At 42.1% G+C, this 18,405-nt stretch overlaps 1 long non-coding RNA gene across 1 annotated transcript in view; it reads right to left on the bottom strand.

Annotated features, from left to right (window-relative positions):
• Positions 1 to 2,257: 2,257 nt before the first annotated feature.
• The window catches only part of LOC141988205 (uncharacterized), a 135,293-nt gene continuing 119,145 nt past the window's right edge, over positions 2,258 to 18,405 (bottom strand). Inside the window, exon 4 of the long non-coding RNA XR_012639698.1 lies at positions 2,258 to 2,621. This is a non-coding gene — a long non-coding RNA (uncharacterized LOC141988205). The remainder of the gene's footprint in view (positions 2,622 to 18,405) is intronic.

Here is an 18,405-nt window from a genome sequence, read left to right on the forward strand (position 1 = left end):
AGCAACAAAGAAACAGCAATGGGCTAGCCATATTTTAAAGCCATACATAACAAAGAAGGAAGGTCATCCTTATGGGGGGCGAGGGGATTCTACCCTGGGAAGCATTGACACTGAAAAAGACATGGCATTCATGGTAGATAATCAGCTGAAAGTGGGCACCCAGTGTAACACTGTGGCCAAAGGGCAGTGCCGTCCCTGGATGCATAAACCCAGCAATATAGAATAAGAGTAGGTTATATTACCTCTTGTGTTTGGCACTGGTGCAACTACTGCTGGAATCTGTCTCCAGTTCTGAAGTCCACAATGCAAGCAGGATATTGATACGCTGGATGGGGTTTGGAGAAGAGCCACAAAGAAGGATTGGGAAACGTGCCTTGTAGTGAAAGGCTCAAGGAGCTGGATCTGTTTAGCTTAACAAAGAGAAGGTTAAGGGATGACTTGGTCACAGCCTATAAGTACCTATATGGAGAACAAAGATTGATAAAGGAGGACTCTTCAATATAGCAAACAAAGATGAAATAAGATTCAATAGCTGAAAGTTGAAGCTAGAGAAATTCTGATTAGAAATAAGGTGCAAATTTTTAACAGAGAAGGTAATTAACCATTGGAATATTCTAGAAGGGTTGAGTTGGATTCTCCATCAATGGAAATTTTTAAATTGGATATCTTTCTAAAAGATGTGCTCTAATTCAAGCAAGAATTAGTTTAGGGAAATCTTATGGCCTGTGCTATTCAGAAAGTCAGACTAGATGATAACAGGGATCCCTTCTGACCTTATAATCTATTAATCTATGAATAGTGAATACTGATAGGTCTAATTTCTTCCTTCTTTTCTGAAAAAGATAATTTAATGCCCATGATAGCTGGCTCGTTGCCACCTGTGACATAAGTATTTTGTCTACAGAAGACGTCCACCATGACAAACTGTATAGCTGCCAAGTCTTGTGCAGTTCCAAATATAACATTTATGCAAATTATGTAATGAGCTAATTTGAAAACAATCATAGACTTCAGCTTTTGGCCTATATACTCTGCCCAAGCAGTGATGGGGATAGGACATGGAGCTGCATAAAACTTGGCAGTGATGGCTGGCATGTGTGGGTAGGTGAAAAGGAGGTTGATGGGGGTGCTGAGGTAGGTGATGGGTTCTGTCTGGGCGTGTTTATGAGCTCTCTGAGGGATGATGTTTCCCTGGGTGGCTGAATCTGGCTGAGGAGATGGGGGGAGGCCTATTTTGAGACCCCTCACCTTCTGAACCTGCTGCTTCTCCCAGCAGCTCCTTCCTTACTGGGATCAAGCAACGGGATCAGCAAGAGGAGAGGCAGATCAGCCACATGGCTGCATGCATAGCAAGTACTCCTGAAGTCCCTTGGTGGCCTAGAGGAGCAACTACTGCTGCAGCCCAGAAGGATGTGTGAGGATAAAGCTGGTCTTGGGAATGCATGACAGGGCTGCCAGATACATGAATGTCACATGAGATATGAAGGTCTTGGCACTGCCTCATTCCTGCCAATGTGTCAAGAAGCTTTCAGCCCTAGTAGTGAGAGAGTAGTTTAGTTTCCATGGCTCATCTGCTCAGTTGGAGGAAACTAGTAACATGGGTGTTTATTTGTCTAAATTTTGGTAGTGATTTTCATGATGTAGACACTTGCTACCAGGAACTGAATTGAGACCACCAACTCATTTTGTATGTGGCATAAGATAGCCTTCAAACAGTAATGACTCTCAGATGCTATTAACCTGGGTGGTTGGTACAGGTTAAATTTAAACATGAAGTCTCTGTGTTCTTATTTAAATCTTTATTTTGAAGGCTGAGCTTAAAAGGGAGACATTTTGCATAGTCAATGTCCTTCAACAAATTCTTCCAAGTCTCCAAACCTATTCTCAGGTCAAATTAGACATCTTACCCTTGGCTGGATCAGAGCAGGAAAAGTTATATTCACAGTACTAATAAATCATTTCAGTTAATGAAATAAATGTCTATGACTGCAAATTCAAGAGGGTTTAGGGTTTAATTTAAATATACAGGGAGAGTGTGTTCACCATGCAGTTCCCTCGCACCTCCAAAAATAATCTAGCAAAATTTTATGGTGTATATTTTCTGATTTAGCACAAATGCAGTAACTGAATAATTAACCCATTTTCTCTTAGAAAACTATTTTTAATTGATCCCTATACATGGACAATTTCTCCATTATTGGGAGAACTTTTTAATGACTGCCACATTCCACTGCAGGAAACTGGTTACTGTACTCCTCTTCTTTGTATGCTTCACAGTTACTTTTCAGTTCAGGTGTATGATACAAAGCCTTATTAATGAAGCAACAATCTGTGATCAGCATCTGAAAGCTCTTTATATGCTGTGCTAACAATGTTTTGATATACTCTCCCCCCCTCCCCTTTTCCTTAGCTGCCTGAGCTGTTTGGCCTGACTTCCTGATGATGAAGCCTTTGCTGGCAGGTTGCCCAGATTGCTGCTCTCCTGTAGATTCCAGTCTCTCTCCAGGAGTTGCCTGCCTTCAGCATAATGGGCAACATTGAAAGCAGCAAGGCATTCGGTCGACAAGGTCAGAGTGCCTTTCATTCCTGCAATAATCAACCAGTGTAGCTCTTCCTCAGACCTGGGGAGAGAGAAGATAGAGGTCAAAAGAGCAATTACATTTCACATTGACTCCAGGAAAGGCTTGGAACACAAAACTTGGGGGGGGCTGAGGAGGGGGGGGGGGACCAAAAACAGCACAGAGCTTCTCTCTTTCACATTTCTTTTCTGGTCATTATTAATAAAACAGTACAGTAACCATGTCCATTATGAACATTATAACAAGAAGAACCATTTTCCTCCAGTGGAGGACATCTGTCTTCTCAGACATTTAGCACTGTCAGCATATTGCAAAGGCATGTAAATGAGATACACAATGTATAGCCAGATACAGTGAGCAAAAGCTATTAATTATGTTAAAGAATGTTAACCCTAGCAGACTGTCGAACAAGTAATTGTGTTAATTTCAGTCTGTAATCAGTCCCTTAATTAGCATAACTTTATTTATTTAGCATTAAGACAACAATTTAGAGAATATAATTTAGTTGGAAATGTCAGTAATTTTCTGCTGGCATATTGTTACAAACTTACCTTTATTTGACCGTACAGCTGCCAGGCCTAATTACTTTAATGGTATTAATTGTACTGCCCATTCTGGTGGTGTAGTTTGTAATTGCTATTACTGCATAGTTGGGATCACTGCAAAATGTGTCATGTTCGCTCCAGTCACCTTCCATTGTTTCCTTGTATATCTTTTAAAGCAGAATCTGCCAATGGTTTATAAAAAAAACTCCCCATAAAGAATAAATCAAAGCCAGCCCTTTATATAGATGAAGCTGCAAATTCTAATGGTAATATAGTTTGATATTAGAAGAATGTATTAGAAGAATGATCTATTTACTCACTGCCCTTCCCTAGTTTTATGAAAGCTGAATTAGCTCAGTGTTGACAAAGGATTAAGAAACTTGGTAGTGACATTCTTTACAGTCAACAAAACCTCCCTCATTCCACATTTCACATTGAAGGCAGTCACTTTTCACTCTTTGTTTTCAGCTGTAAAATGCAAACATAGCTTTATTCCATGGTTTTCAACTAAACAAAATGTGAATACAATGTCTCTATCCCACGGAACACCTGGTATTAGGCACTATTCTGCTGAAAACACTCTATCACCAAAGAACTGAAAGATATATTATCAACCACAATGAGCAAACAAAGTTTTCCCCCTCCCACACACGCAGAATTACTGCTAAAAGGCAGGAGGAAAAAATCCGCAGAATTTGGCTCAATCTCTGTTTAGAAACTATAGGAAATACAGTACAATTAGCACCCAAAGTTTAAGAATCACAAATAAATATGATTTTAAAGGGCCAAATCCTAAAGTACTTACTGAGGCAAAACTCACTGAAACCAATTAAGGACGAGACAAAACTGAATAAGGACTTCAGGATCTGGCACAGAGGCTGTGTACACAATGGGCGAAATTCCCACAAAATTCCCACCAGTTTTAACACCGCTTCAGCCACTTTGGCATTTGAAATTGTGGGAACTATACTGAAGACTCAGCTGTGGTGACTGGAACTATTTTAGTGAATCTTGCTGAGACAGGAGTCTAATCAAATTGGTGGTATAAACTTTTCTAGCCACCACTGCTTTATTTATTCCCCCCCCCCCCCCCCCAGACGTTCTTGTCAACTGCTAGAAATGGCCCACCTTGATTATCACTACAAAAGGTCCTCCCCAGTCCCGTCCCCCCCCAGCTCTCCTGCTGGTAATAGCTCACCTTAAGTGATCACTCTCCTTACAGTGTGTATGGTAACACCTATTGTTTCATGTTCTCTATGTATATAAATCTCCCCACTGTATTTTCCACTGAATGCATCTGATGACGAGAGCTGTAACTCACGAAAGCTTATGCTCAAATAAATTTGTTAGTCTCTAAGATGCCACAAGTACTCCTTTTCTTTTTGTGAATACAGACTAACATGGCTGCTACTCTGAAACCTGCTTTATTTATGGGTCCCAGTGTTTCAAAGACTTATTTTGTTTGAAGCAATGGGAATTTGGGGGTAAATTTCACCACTAAGGACAAAGCCTAGTGTAGTTTTCTGGTGTGTTATAAAGGAAACTTTGATTCTTCCTGCTCTTTCTTTAAATACAAGCAGACCATATTGACATAAAGCACAGATCACATGAAAGAAAATATGCACTAAAAATATGGCACAGGAAATAATCCTACACTAATAAGGAGCTGGGTAAAATGGCCAAATTGAGAGAGAGATAGAGATAATATAATATAATATAATTAATTAATTAGTTATAATTAATTATGATTAATAGTGTTTACTCTTATTTCTATTATAAAAAGATACCTGATCCTTTCAGGCCTTCTGTCTACAAAATACATTGACTGTGTAAGATGCACAGGTGCTCAGATACCACAGTGATACTTTTAGTATGTAAGAACCTAGCTAGAAAGAAAGAAAGAAACAGAAATACTATTGGAAAACTTGCTGCTTCAAATAGATATATTGATTGTTCACCATGTCTTTACTTTACTTTGGATAATCCTTCCAAAGGAAGAAATGCAGTCATAAATGATCTTGATTTTGTACTGATAGCCTCATTAAACTAGGTGACTAAGGCTATGTCTATACTACAGAATTACGTTGCTTTTATAGAAATTGATCTTTAGAAATCAATTTTATACAGTCGATTGTGTATGTCCCCATTAAGCGCATTAAGTCGGCGGAGTGTGTCCTCAATACCATGGCTAGCATTGACTCACGGAGCAGTGCACTGTGGGTGGCTATCCCACAGTTCCCGCAGTCTCCGCTGCCCATTGGAATTCTGGGTTAAGCTCCCAATGCCTGATGGGGCAAAAACATTGTTGCGGGTGGTTTTGGGTACATGTCGTCAGTCTCCCCTCCCTCCGTGAAAGCAATGGCAGACAATTGTTTTGTGCCTTTTTTCCTGGGTTATCCGTGCAGATGCCATAGCATGGCAAGCATGGAGCCCACTCAGCTCACTGCTGCTGTTGTGGGCATTGTAAATACCTCGCGCATTATCCTGTAGTATGTGTAGAACCTGGCTAAGAGATGCCAGCACGAGGAGGACTGTGAGGAGGACATGGACACAGACGTTCCTGAAAGCACGGGCTATGGCAATTGGGACATCATGGCAGCAGTGGGGCTGGTTGATACTGTGAAACACCGATTCTGGGCCTGGCAAACAAGCACAGACTGGTGGGACCGGATAGTGTTGCAGGTATGGGATGATTCACAGTGGCTGCGAAACTTTCACATGCATAAGGCCACTTTCCTTGAACTCTGTGAGTTGCTTTCCCCTGCCCTGAAGCGCAGGAATACCAAGATGAGAGCTTCCCTGACAGCTGAGAAGTGAGTAGCGATAGCCCTGTGGAAGCTTGCAACACCTGACTGCTACCTGACTATTGATTCAGTCGGGAATCAATTTGGTGTGGGCACATCTACTGTGGGGAATGTTGTGATCCAAGTAGCCAATGCAATCACTGATGTTCTGTTATCAAGGGTAGTGAATCTGGGAAATGTGCAGGTCATACTGGATGGCTTTGCTGCATGGGGTTCCCTCACTGTGGTGGGGCAACAGACGGAACGCATATCCCTATCTTGGCACCGGACCACCTTGCCAACCAGTACGTAAACCGCAAGGGGTACTTCTCAATGGTGATGCAAGCACCGGTGGATCACAAGGGACATTTCACCGACATCAATGTGGGATGACCGGGAAAGGTGCATGACGCTCGCATCTTTAGGAACTCTGGGCTGTTCGAGCAGCTGCAAGAAGGGACCTACTTCCCAGACCAGAAAATTACCACTGGGGATGTTGAAATGCCAATAGTTATCCTTGGGGACCCAGCCTACCCCTTGCTCCCATGGCTCATGAAGCCGTACACAGGCAGCCTGGACAATAGTAAGGAGCAGTTCAACTATAGACTGAGCAAGTGCAGAATGGTGGTAGGATGTTGGTGGTAGGATGTTGCAGAATGGTGGTAGGTGCCTTTGGATGTTTAAAAGCTTGCTGGCGCTGTTTGCTGACTAGGTTAGACCTCAGAGCAACCAACATTCCAATTTTTATTGCTGCCTGCTGTGTGCTCCATAATATCTGTGAGAGTAACGGGGAGACGTTTATGGCGGGGTGGGAGGTTGAGGCAAATCGCCTGGCGGCCGATTTTGAGCAGACAGACACCAGGGTGATTAGAAGAGCACAGCTACGCGTGCTGTGCATCAGAGAGGCTTTGAAAACCAGTTTCATGACTGGCCAGGCTACGGTGTGACAATTGTGTGTGTTTCTCCTTGCTGCAAACCTGCCCCTTTGTTGATTTTAATTCACTGTAAGCCAGCCACCCTCTCCACTTCAATCACAGCTGGCAAAGGAAATAAAGTAATTATTGTTTTGAAACCATGCATTCTTTCTTTATTCATTAAAAAAAAAGTGAGATAACTGACAAGGTAGCCCGGGTGGGGTGGGGTGGGGGAGGAGGGAAGGACAAAGCCACATTGCTTATTGTAGCCACACTACAAATCAAAACTGTTTGAATGACAGCCTTCTGTTGCTTGGGCCATCCTCCGGAGTGGAGTGGCTGGGTGCCCGGAGCCTTCCCCCCCGCTACATCTTGGGCGTCTGGGTGAGGAGGATATGGAACTTGGGGAGAAAGGCAGGTGGTTATACAATGGATGCAGTGGGGGTCTGTGCTCTTGTTGGCTTTCCTGCAGGTCCATCAGATGCATCATGTCCATTTGCTCTCCCATTAGCTTCAGCATCGCCTCCTGCCTCTGCTCGTTGCAGTCACTTAATGCTTTCCTGGCCTCTGCTACTGAATGCCTCCATGCATTAAACTGTGCCTTATCAGTGCAAGAGGACTGCATGAGCTCGGAAAACATGTCATCGCGAGTGCATTTTTTTCGCCTTCTAATCTGCAATAACCTCAGGGACAGAGATGATAGGGGGAGCATAGAAACATTTGCACCTGCAGAGGGATAAAAAGGGAAAGTAAAATTTAAGATGATACATTTCTGAGAACAAAAGGGAGACTCTTTCACAGTGAATCAAGCAATTCACAGCAGACAGCACATGTGCTTTAGGTACAAGGTCGCATTTTGCCTTTTATATTGAGCGCCTGCCGGTATGGTGACACATCACAACAGAATTCGGTTTCCAGGCAGCCATGGTAAGCCAAAGGGTACACAGGGTTGGCTTCTTATGCCTTCATAACATGTGGGAATGGTTTCAAACTGCAGCGCCCTCCTTTCCCATAGCAAGCAATGCTGGCTGGGTTTCACATTTGAAAGGAGGAGGCTGCGGTTTTCAGGTAGATGTGCAGCACACACCTCCCCCCACCTCACCGCGTGGCTATTCTCTGGGATGAATCCTTCACCCCTCTCCACGCCATGTGGCTATTCTCCGGGATGATCCCTTTTAGCCAAGCGCAAACAGCCCAGCATGAACGGGGTCCTTTTACTGTTCCCTTTCAAAAATTCCCCTATTTCAACCAGATGACCATGAATTATATCACTCTCCTGAGGCTAACACAGAAAGATAAAGACCGAATGTTGCTTGAATGCGACCAAAACCCAGGACCATTCGCTGCCATGCTTTGTGCTGCAATGATTCCAGACTACTTGCTACTGGCTTGGTGTGGTAAAGTGTCCTACTGTGGAGGACAAAATATGGCAGCCCTCCGCAGAAACCTTCTGCAAAGGCTTTCAGAGTACCTCCAGGAGAGCTTCATGGAGATGTCCCTGGAGGATTCCCGCTCCATCCCCAGACATGTTAACAGACTTTTCCAGTAGCTATATTGGCCATGAATGCATCCCAATGCTTCAGGGCAAACCAAACATTAAACACTATTACTTTTAAACCCTGTACCTGTAGTTACAAATGTGCACTCACCAGAGATGCTTTCTCCAGCTTCAGGTCGGGGATTCTGCCTTGGGAGGGTATTGGCTCCAGGGTGATGAAAAAGTCCTGGATGCCAGGGAGAACGGATTCACCGCTTACTTGCTGTGCATTCTCCTCCTCCTCTTCCACAAAATCCTCCTCCCTGTTGCTTGAGACTCTCCTCTTGCAGGTGTCCATGGACAGTGGTGGGGTAGTGATAGGTTTCCCCTACCCCATAATGCCATGCAGCTGATCATAGAAGCGGCATGTATGGGGCTCTGACATGGAGCGACCATTTGCCTCCTTTGTCTTTTGGTAGGCTTGCCTGAACTCCCTAACTTTCATGCGGCACTGCTGTGTGACCCTCTTGTAGCCTCTCTCCACCATGCCCTGTGCAATTTTGGCATATATATTAGCATTTCTTCTTTTTGATTGGAGTTCAGCCTGCACAGATTCTTATCCCCATACAGCAATCAGATCCAGTGTCTCCTGTTTGCTCCATGCTGGAGCTCGTTTGTGATTCTGGAGGGACTGCATAGTCACCTGTACTGCTGAACTCATCACGCTGACCAAACAGGAAATGAAATTCAAAATTTCCCGGGGCTTTTCCTGTGTACCTGGCTAGTGCATCAGAGTTGAAAGTGCTGTCCAGAGCGGTCATATTGGAGCACTCTGGGATAGCTCCCGGAGGCCAATACCGTCAAATTGCGTCTGCACTACCCCAAATTCGACCCAGCAAGGTCGATTTTAGCGCTACTCCCCTCGCTGGGAAGGAGTACAGAAGTTGATTTTAAGAGCCCTTTAGGTCGACGGAACGGGGTTGGTTGTGTAGACGCATTCATTTTAAATCGACCTAACACGGCTAAATTCAACCTAACCCCGTAGTGTAAACCAGGGCTCAGGCAGGTACTATTGCTGAATTAAAAAGAGGCTATTGTATTAAAGAGGGATTTAGCCAAATGACCTCATCACCTCCAAAGAGATGAGAAATAATACATAAAGAGAAATACATGTAACTACCACCTCTAGTAAATTATTTACAAATCAATATTAACTGGGCCCTTTCTCATCCAAGTTACAGAATTTGTATGTTAGGCTAAATTCATAAGACAAAAGACTCTATGAACTCCTATTATGTTAGGTAAGACAACCATAACTTAGTGAAGATACTGACATACATCCATAATCTCTTTCCAGAATTTTCCTTTCAAAATTAACTAAACTAAGGATAACCTACGCAAAACATGAATAAATGAATGCACTGAAGAGGTTTGATAAGGCACTATAACTGTCACATGGATGTATTTAGGCCAAGCTTTTCAAAGGTGACTTGTGACTTTGGATGACCCATTTTGATTGCCGAACCAGAGATTCTTTTAAAGGGCCTGATTTTCAGAAAGTGCTCAACACCAATTTCTGAAAATCAGGCCCCTTTAAAATGTCTCAAGTTACAGTCCCAAAATGACAAGTTACTTTTGTAAATTGTGGTCTTGATGTACAAAGACTCAGCAGAGGCTATTGGTATGACATACCTGATAAGGAACAAGTTCAGTGGCCATTTTCGACAGTAGTATTTTTGGAAGGCAAGAATTGTGCAAGATATGGTAAGGTATTATTTACAAATGCAATTCCCTAATAATAATACCTTGCTATTGTATAATGCTTTTCACCATTAGATCCCAAAGCACTTTAACAAAGGAGGTAAGTCATTATTCTCATGTCACGGATGAGGCAAAATGACTTGCCACCAAGGAGGCCAGTAGCAGAGCCATAAATAGGATCCAGGTCTCTTGAGCCCTAGTCCAGTGCTCTGTTCACATGGCCACACTGCTGGACATTGCTGGTGTCTGGAGATTAGATAGAGCAATGGATAGCCATATACCATAGAACTTTGCAGAGAGGAAAATGTATTATTCATTCCTATGCACCATTCTCTACAATGAAGCCCATTTAAATTAATATCTTCAACAATCACAAACTTCGCACATAGCACACTGAGAACAGTTAAAAATAATGGACCTTCTCCCACTGAAATCAGGGACAAAAGTCCCATCAACTTCATTCGGAGTCAGATCAAGACCAATATTCTATAAGATGTGCTCTGTTTATGTATATATGGAAATATATGCAATACAGAATGTATGGAAATGCGAGAGAGTAAAATATGGCAAATAAATACTTGATAAAGGAATAAATCTGTCAAGAAAAGCGTTAGTAATGAAGTTCTTGAAAAAGTGTTAAACATTTTGACCCAAATCTGCATTAATTTTGCAATTCAATTTTTATTGTTGAAACATGTCTCTTTCATTTTTTTTTCAGGTACCAATCCAGAGTTCTGGGAGCCTCATAAAATGTCAAGCTCATCATTAGAAAATTTAACATTTTTCAGTAAAATACCTTGATTCTTCAAATTGCTAATTATACATTTTCCCAGCTAATAGACTCTCGCACAAAACCCTGAAGGCGCACTGCCTAACAATACCATGCCATAAAATCCAACCTAAATCTTCCTTCAGTCTCCAGCTCCTTCACCTATAAACTTCCAACCTCGCTAACGGACTGCAATATAAGGACTTTACAGCATGCCCAGATGAGTAGTAATATGCAGTGGACAAAGAAAGAAGAGGATGACTACTTTACCCACAAGTTGGCTTTTGTGGCCGATTTTTATCAAACTACAGCTAGCTATGGAACAATTACCAAATTAAATCCCCATTCAGAATGACTCCAGAAAGCAGTGTTTAAAATCTGCATGTGGCTGATCCCTAAATCTCCAATAATATCTTTCCAACAACCTCCTAGTCTTTTTTAATTGCCAAGGAGATCGCCTTTAAAACAGCCTGTCATCAATCCTGGCTCTCACAGTTGTAATTCAAAGAGACCCACTACTTCTGATCACTTAGAAAAGACTGCAACTTCTAAGAGCATACCTCAGGAAGCATTTTAATAAACAACATAATCTCACACTGATCTATCTCTGTCATCTCTAGAATACAGGATCAGCAGCTCAACTGCCATCAGCAACATGTGGATTGAAATAGAAATGACCTGTTCAGCTACATGCATACTTCAAAAAGTGCCAGATCGTTGTTAGTAGGAAGTGCATCAAAATTATTATTTTGGTGTCTAAATTCAGTTTATTATCTCAGGATTTCCACAATGAAATAAATACCAGAATCAAAAGACAGTGTGGGCAAGTCATTTCACCTCTCTATGTCTCAGTTTCCCCATCTGTAAAATGGAGTTAATTATGTTTATACCTTCTTTTGAGATCTACTGATGAAAATGCTATATAATAGCCAGATATTGTATTATCATCATCAAAGGAGGGAAATTTCATTATGTACCCTGCGTAACTGCAGATTAGCATATAGCTAGATTAATCTACAAAGTCTGTTGATTTTAAGGTTGCTAAATTCATGAACCTTAAGGTTGCTAATCTTTAATATTAAGATTATGTTACTTAAATTAAAATGTAGATATCTCAAGCAATGCTACAATTAAGACAGCTTTAGTGTTGTTTAGCAACTTTAATGGAAAACTAAAGTTTGTTAATGAATTTCCCTGTTTTGCTTTGTTTTCAAAGAATAGCGTGTAGTTTCTTAAACACTGTTATAAAGGCTGCAAGTGCTGCTGCTGATCTTAAGAAGTCAACAGGGAACAGTGCCCCAGTTCTTATGTCACCAAGTATACAGAGCCCAAATATATGGAATTTAGAAAGTCCACAGAGGTTCTAATTTATCCGTAGCAGCAATGAAACAGGAGCCCTGAGGCAAAATGAGAAAGCTGCGGCATGGCACGGAGTTAAGATGGAGAAGGCCACAACTGCATAAGGAAAGGTATTCTTTTTTATTCCATAAAAAGTACAAATATAAATAGCCAAGAGTTGGGAAGCAAGGGATCTGAAAGACTGAAGTGCCCATTAGGAGCCTCTGCTCCCCTTTCTGATTCCTGAAACACAGCTCTTCCCTGCTTCACATCTTCTCCTTTGTCCTTACGCTCCCTGTCTTCATGCCTATTCACCCGAATAAGTAGCATCTGTGAAGACACTGTAAAGTATACATGACATGAGCAACTATAAGACTTAAAAATTCTAAGAGCAATGTTCCAATACATACTTTATAAAAGCGTGCATTGGAGCATTGTCCCTCTGGGCTTGTCATCACACAGTAGCTCCTGACAAATGTAGAAAGTCCACACTTGTTCGGGCCAGAGAAGCCAGGATCTTGCCTTCCTCTGATTTCCAGTGCCTTGCAGAGCTAAAGGTGGAAATTTTCAAAGGCACAGTGGGAGTCAGACACCCAAAGTCAATAAAATAACTCCCTTTGTACCTTTGCAAAAATCTCCCCTTAAAAGGGTCCCAGGATCCCTGCCTTCCATTGACTTTCAGTGATGTCTCCTAAACCTTCCTCTCATTAAATTTAGTTTATTCTGCTGCTTTGGTTGGTTGTCATGCAGTGAAACATACACAATTTATTCTTCATGCAGTATTGTTGTATACATGGCTGTCAATGAGATGTCCTTCCAAAAGTGAGTAAAGTCATCCACGAACTTCAAACCTCCTCTACTTGGTGTGTGAAAGCAGGTGTCATTGAAACATATTATCTGACGGTGTTTAAGTTTCTGCATCAGCTTTAGTCTGCTCATTCAGTGTGTGCATGAGAAGATAGGTGTTACTAGAAAAGCTATCCAATGGCACGATTCTCCCCCTTCCCTCAGTGACTGAAATGATGGTTTCTTGTGCACTAGTTAGAATAATGTTACCTTTGTATTTACTTCTTTTTTTTTAAGTAGCTTGTGCAAAAGTCTGTGATGGACACTATTTAACAAGTAGTTATAGTTGAGTTATAATTTGACTCAGTTTTCAATATGTATGGGACACAAAGAAATGTTCAGACACTTCAGAATTCCTTCAGATCAAGGTAATTTTGAAAAGTATTTGCTCAGTTTCCTTCAGGGATTTACTTGTAACTTTCCAGTAAATTGAATCATTATCCTAAGAGTAAGTGATATAATTTTGGTTTGATCCACATTTGTTCTTTAGCCTAACAAATTGATGTAAACCTCACTTTAACTTAAAAAGTCAATCCAACTTTAACTGTGGAGGTACTATAATATTAATGCCTCCATAAATCTTTCTCCTTTCACTGTTCTTTCATTCCCTTTAGTTGCTCTCTGGATATTTTTATCCTCTTCACTCGATAAGGCTTTGATGACCTCTTTAGCAGCCCACTAAGTTTCCTGCTTTTCTCCCTTATCCTTTTCTTCCTGAGTAAATGTCTTGTGAACCAGCCCTCAGGACTCTCATGAGTCTACAATTAACTCTGGCTCTGTCACTGCTTCCCTGGTTTGTTAGTACTCCTGTGATGGACTCGACTACACTCTCACTCCTCTACTTGATGAAGCGGGTTTTAGCCCATGAAAGCTTATGCCCAAATAAATTTGTTAGTCTCTAAGGTGCCACAAGGACTCCTCGTTTTTTTTGCTGATACAGACTAACACAGCTACCACTCTGAAACCTGTCCTATAGATGAGTGAGACATGTGCTATTGGTTTACTAGGATGTATTGTTATCACATTACTCCAAAATAGTCAAAACACATGAAATTATCACCACTATTTTACCCATCAATAAGGTCTTGAGTGTGATAACAATTTACTGAATTGCTTACATAGATCCTGAACCTATTTCCTAAATCTCCTTTTGACTTCAATGAGAGCACCATCAGGCCAGTATATTCTCAACACACTTTTCTGCATTGTACTCGTTTTACTTGTCTGTTCATAGCAGACCCGATACTGCAGCTCTTATATCACTTGAGGAAGTTCAGGTCAACACATGAGTAGGGGGCAGGCTACAGGATTAGACCCTATCTCTCTCTGTGTCTTGATGAACCGCTGTCAGCAGTTATAAATAAAAAACTTGGGGTAGATTGATCCCTGTTTTGGGCACCGGGCTCCTGGCAGCAGAAAGTCCATTGCGGAGGAACAGTGTCTACAGTGGTGCCACGAGTCTAGTGCAGCCCCAAAGGTAGTTGTGCTGGCCGGGAAGAAAGTGTGGTTAATGTGGCCAGAAGATACTCTGTTTTAGTCTCTCCTCACTGTAGCTTCCCCACCAGGAGCCTGGAGGAGACACCAATGTAAATTAAAGATGAGCCTCTAATTGTATAAGCCCCTAATAAGGGTGGCAGTGGGGCAGAGAAGTGCAACTCTAGGAAAAGACCTTTGGCTAAAATTTTCAAAATGCTTAAGTGACTTAGGAGCATACGTCCCATTTTCAAAATTGCCTTACATGCTTAGGAAGCTATGTCCCATGGAGTTTCAATGAGTCACTTAAGCACTTTTGAAAATGTTACCCTTTGACTACAAGGAATACAATTATGGTGCTATTTATATGTCTAATCCCCCTCTGATTACTCCAATGTTATTGCAAGACATTATCTTCTAGAATGAATGATAGTATCATGCCTAATAAGTTCAGAAGGAAGAATCAGTTTTGTGTGTAGACATGCTTTCTGCTAAGTATATGAAGAACTGTGGGCAAGCAGATAAAAGTCTCTGTTGGCCTCAGCTAGGACTGTTACGATCAGTTTGGTTATAAGCAGATAGAATATGCACAGGCATTCTTATTGCTTATACCACTGGGAGACAGTAGGCTGCCACAATCAGCAAAGTTATTTCTTTGGCCCATGTGGAATTATCAAGAGCAATGGCCAATGAACAAAAATCATAATAAACACAAGGAGGCTTTATAGAATGATAATGTCCACCTTGTTCACAAACACCCACAGGCTTTTAAATTACTACAGGTTGGTATTTTTTTTTATACCTTTTGTGCCCATTGTGAAAGTTTCAAATATGAATGGTGAGAATCTGACAATGGTTTTAGTCATGGAGTAATACCTTATCTTCCGCACCTTTGAAACCAAGAAGAGGGGGGCCTAACTCAATCTGCAGGGAAACGGAAATCTATACTAAATTATTATCCAATTTCAGTGGAGAATCTGTAGGCATTCTACATAATTTAGCTATCTTTCCAGCTCATTATTAGCCCAACCGTTTGTATGCTAAACAAAAAAACAGTAGTGCCCAGAAGTCATGGTGCAAAAAGATTAAAGACAGAGCTGGAGAAAGGAAGGACCTTTTTTCTTGCACCAATATGCAGACAGAAAAACACAAGCAAAACACTGAACAGATGGAGAGAAGTAAACAAGGAAGCAAAAACCAAGTAAACAAAAAACCCTCCACAAGGCAGAGCCGTGCCTAGGTTTCAAGAACCAGTCTAAAAATATTTGATAGAAAATCGCTTACATAGAACATGTATCTCATGGTTGCCTTGCAAGAAAGTGGTGCTGTTTAGCTATGGGCTCCTTCCTCACCAGGGTACTACGGCAATAGATTCACTGCATCTAATGTACAGTTATGCAAAAAGAAAAATGTGCATGCTAGATAAAACTAGCATGTCATCCTGCAACCAGCAGTTCCTTCGGAGTCCTGGGATTAACCACAGAGTAGTAGTAAAACCAGCTAAAAAGCCAGAGTTTTATAACAAACAGTGTTCCTTGACGTTTCAGGCCTGAGTTTGAAAAGGTCACGTGAATTAGGGCATGAAAAATGTGCATGCAATTGCTTGTCTAATTTATTTGCTCAGTTACCATGATTGCATGTGTAAATTGGGTCTTTATGCATGCAGTTGGCCAGCTAGATGCATAATTCGCCATTTGCACCTGCTAAAACTTAGCTTACTTGCACAATGGCTTTAACTGAATACATGTTTGCACATGCAATTGTTTGTTGGACTTTTTAAAAGAAAGCCACAGAGCTATCCCTATTTAGGCCAGTTGAGGATCTGACTTACAATGATAGAATAGTTATTGTTATTAGTTTACAGAATTCCTTGTTTTAGAGCTAGGAGTCTGAAGAAAAGGAGGCCGGAAAAGACAAAGAAACTGGCAAGAGTGAGACTGCAGAAACTGGGAGCAGAGAGTCAATATGTTTTTCCTATAAATGACAAACATTCTGCTGAAATGGCTGTTTTATTAGAAGTGGAGTCTATCTATCTCTTCTTTCTGCACGAATAGCATCTTAGGTCTCAAATGCTACAGACACCAATAGACCTTATGGTGAAAGCTTACACACACGCATATGCACACAAGCACACCCCTCCCCAATATGGTTGCAGTTGGACATGTATGACAAAATGAACCTTTTTGGTTGTCACAGCTATTTTATTCAGAGGATAATACTGTTTGGAACTTTTGGAGTGTGAGGTGCGAAGATGGCTTAATGAAATTTTCAAAGCAGTATCTGCAAACACAAGAAAAATCTCACTTTTCACTAGCAACTCTTGGCAAATTTTGGGCCTGACCCTCAGAGGCTCCCACATAGTGCCCATTGTGCTTTTGATTGCAAAAACAGCTGTTTTATTTTGTGAAACTTTATAGCTTCTCTCTCTAAGCCTAGGCTTTCTTTAAAATTAAACAACGGGAGCCATGCTTTCAGCAGATGCTTTGTGCATGTGCCAAATTTTTGTGCACACCTGTTTAAGAATGCAAAAACCTGAATTTGTGTGCCTAGCTACACACTTTGCATATTCCTGCTTGCATAGGCATATGTGAGTGTTCACATACACCATTGGATGTGTAGGTGTATGAAATGCAGGTGTACTAGCGGGAGCCCACTGAAAATTTGGGACTATGGGCAGGGCCATCCTTACCCATACGCAAAGCACGCAGATGTGTAGGGCACCAGGAAATTTGGGGCACCACATTTCCTGGTGCCCTGTGCAGCTGCACGCTGCTCCAGCCCCTGCTCCGGCTCTTGCCCAGGGCCCCTGCCCCACCTCCACTCCCCTGAGGAGTGCAGCAGGGCCTGGTTATGCAAAATAATGGGAGCTGCAGGAAGAAGTGGCCAGCACGTCCCCACAGCCCGTGCCGCTTCCTGCAGCTCCCATCGGCCGGGAAGGGTGAACTGAGACCACTGGGAGCTGCAGGTGGCCGTGCCTGCGAATGGTCAATGTAAACAAACTGTCTCGGGACCCGCCAGCGGATTACCCTGATGGGCTGCGTGCGGCTTGCAGGCCGCAATTTGCCCACCACTGGGCTGGATTCTGCCTCATGCTAAGACTGCTGTGGATTGCTCAAGCAGTGTGATGAAGACTTAACCCTGGCCTAATAGAGCAGCTGAGGATTCCACCATGTGGTGTAAAGCTGTTGTGCCTGGCTGTATGCCACCAACCCAACCCCAGGCCCTTGGCATAGGGAGCATATAAGGGCATGCTTGGGATTATGTGCTCCAGTGATCCTCATAAGCATGACAACTCTGTTAACAAATTGACCCTGGCAGCCTGAGGGATCAATGTGGGTTGGGCGGGGAGACCAGACAAAGTTGGTTCACAGCTACCTTTGTTCCCACCTTTAGTCCATCACCAGGTGGAGCTCAGCTGGACCCAAGGCTCAAAATGCCTAGTAAATGATAGAAGGTGCTTAGTTTTTAAGTTTTAAACATTTTAAAAACTATTTTGTGGTTTTGCAAATAATTGTGTAAAATTCACAAAAACAGCTCTGGCCTTGGGATTTTCATGTTGCTTTTGTAAAGTGAGATCCATGTGATGTTTTGTTAGAAAGAGAAGCTCAGATCATGGCCATATGATTAAAGCAGCGTTTTTCCTCTCTCTAACAAAACATCACGTGAGACTCGTTTTACAAAAGTCACATTAAAAGCCCAGGTTTTGCTCCAGTAGATAAAAACACTTTGCAGGATTAACCACTTACTAGGATGATCAACCAGTGCAGCACAGAGGTGATCGAACAAGTGGAAATCAGTACAGTTATTTATTAATACCTTCCTTGGCCCAACCCTGTAGTGAAAGTGTACAGTGAGCATTAGTGGGTGGATCTAAGCCCTCAGACAAGCAGTGCAGGATTTAGGAGACACCACACCGCGTC

The sequence above is a fragment of the Natator depressus genome, chromosome 5 (assembly GCF_965152275.1).
Source record: "Natator depressus isolate rNatDep1 chromosome 5, rNatDep2.hap1, whole genome shotgun sequence".
In the NCBI taxonomy this organism is placed as follows: domain Eukaryota; kingdom Metazoa; phylum Chordata; order Testudines; family Cheloniidae; genus Natator; species Natator depressus.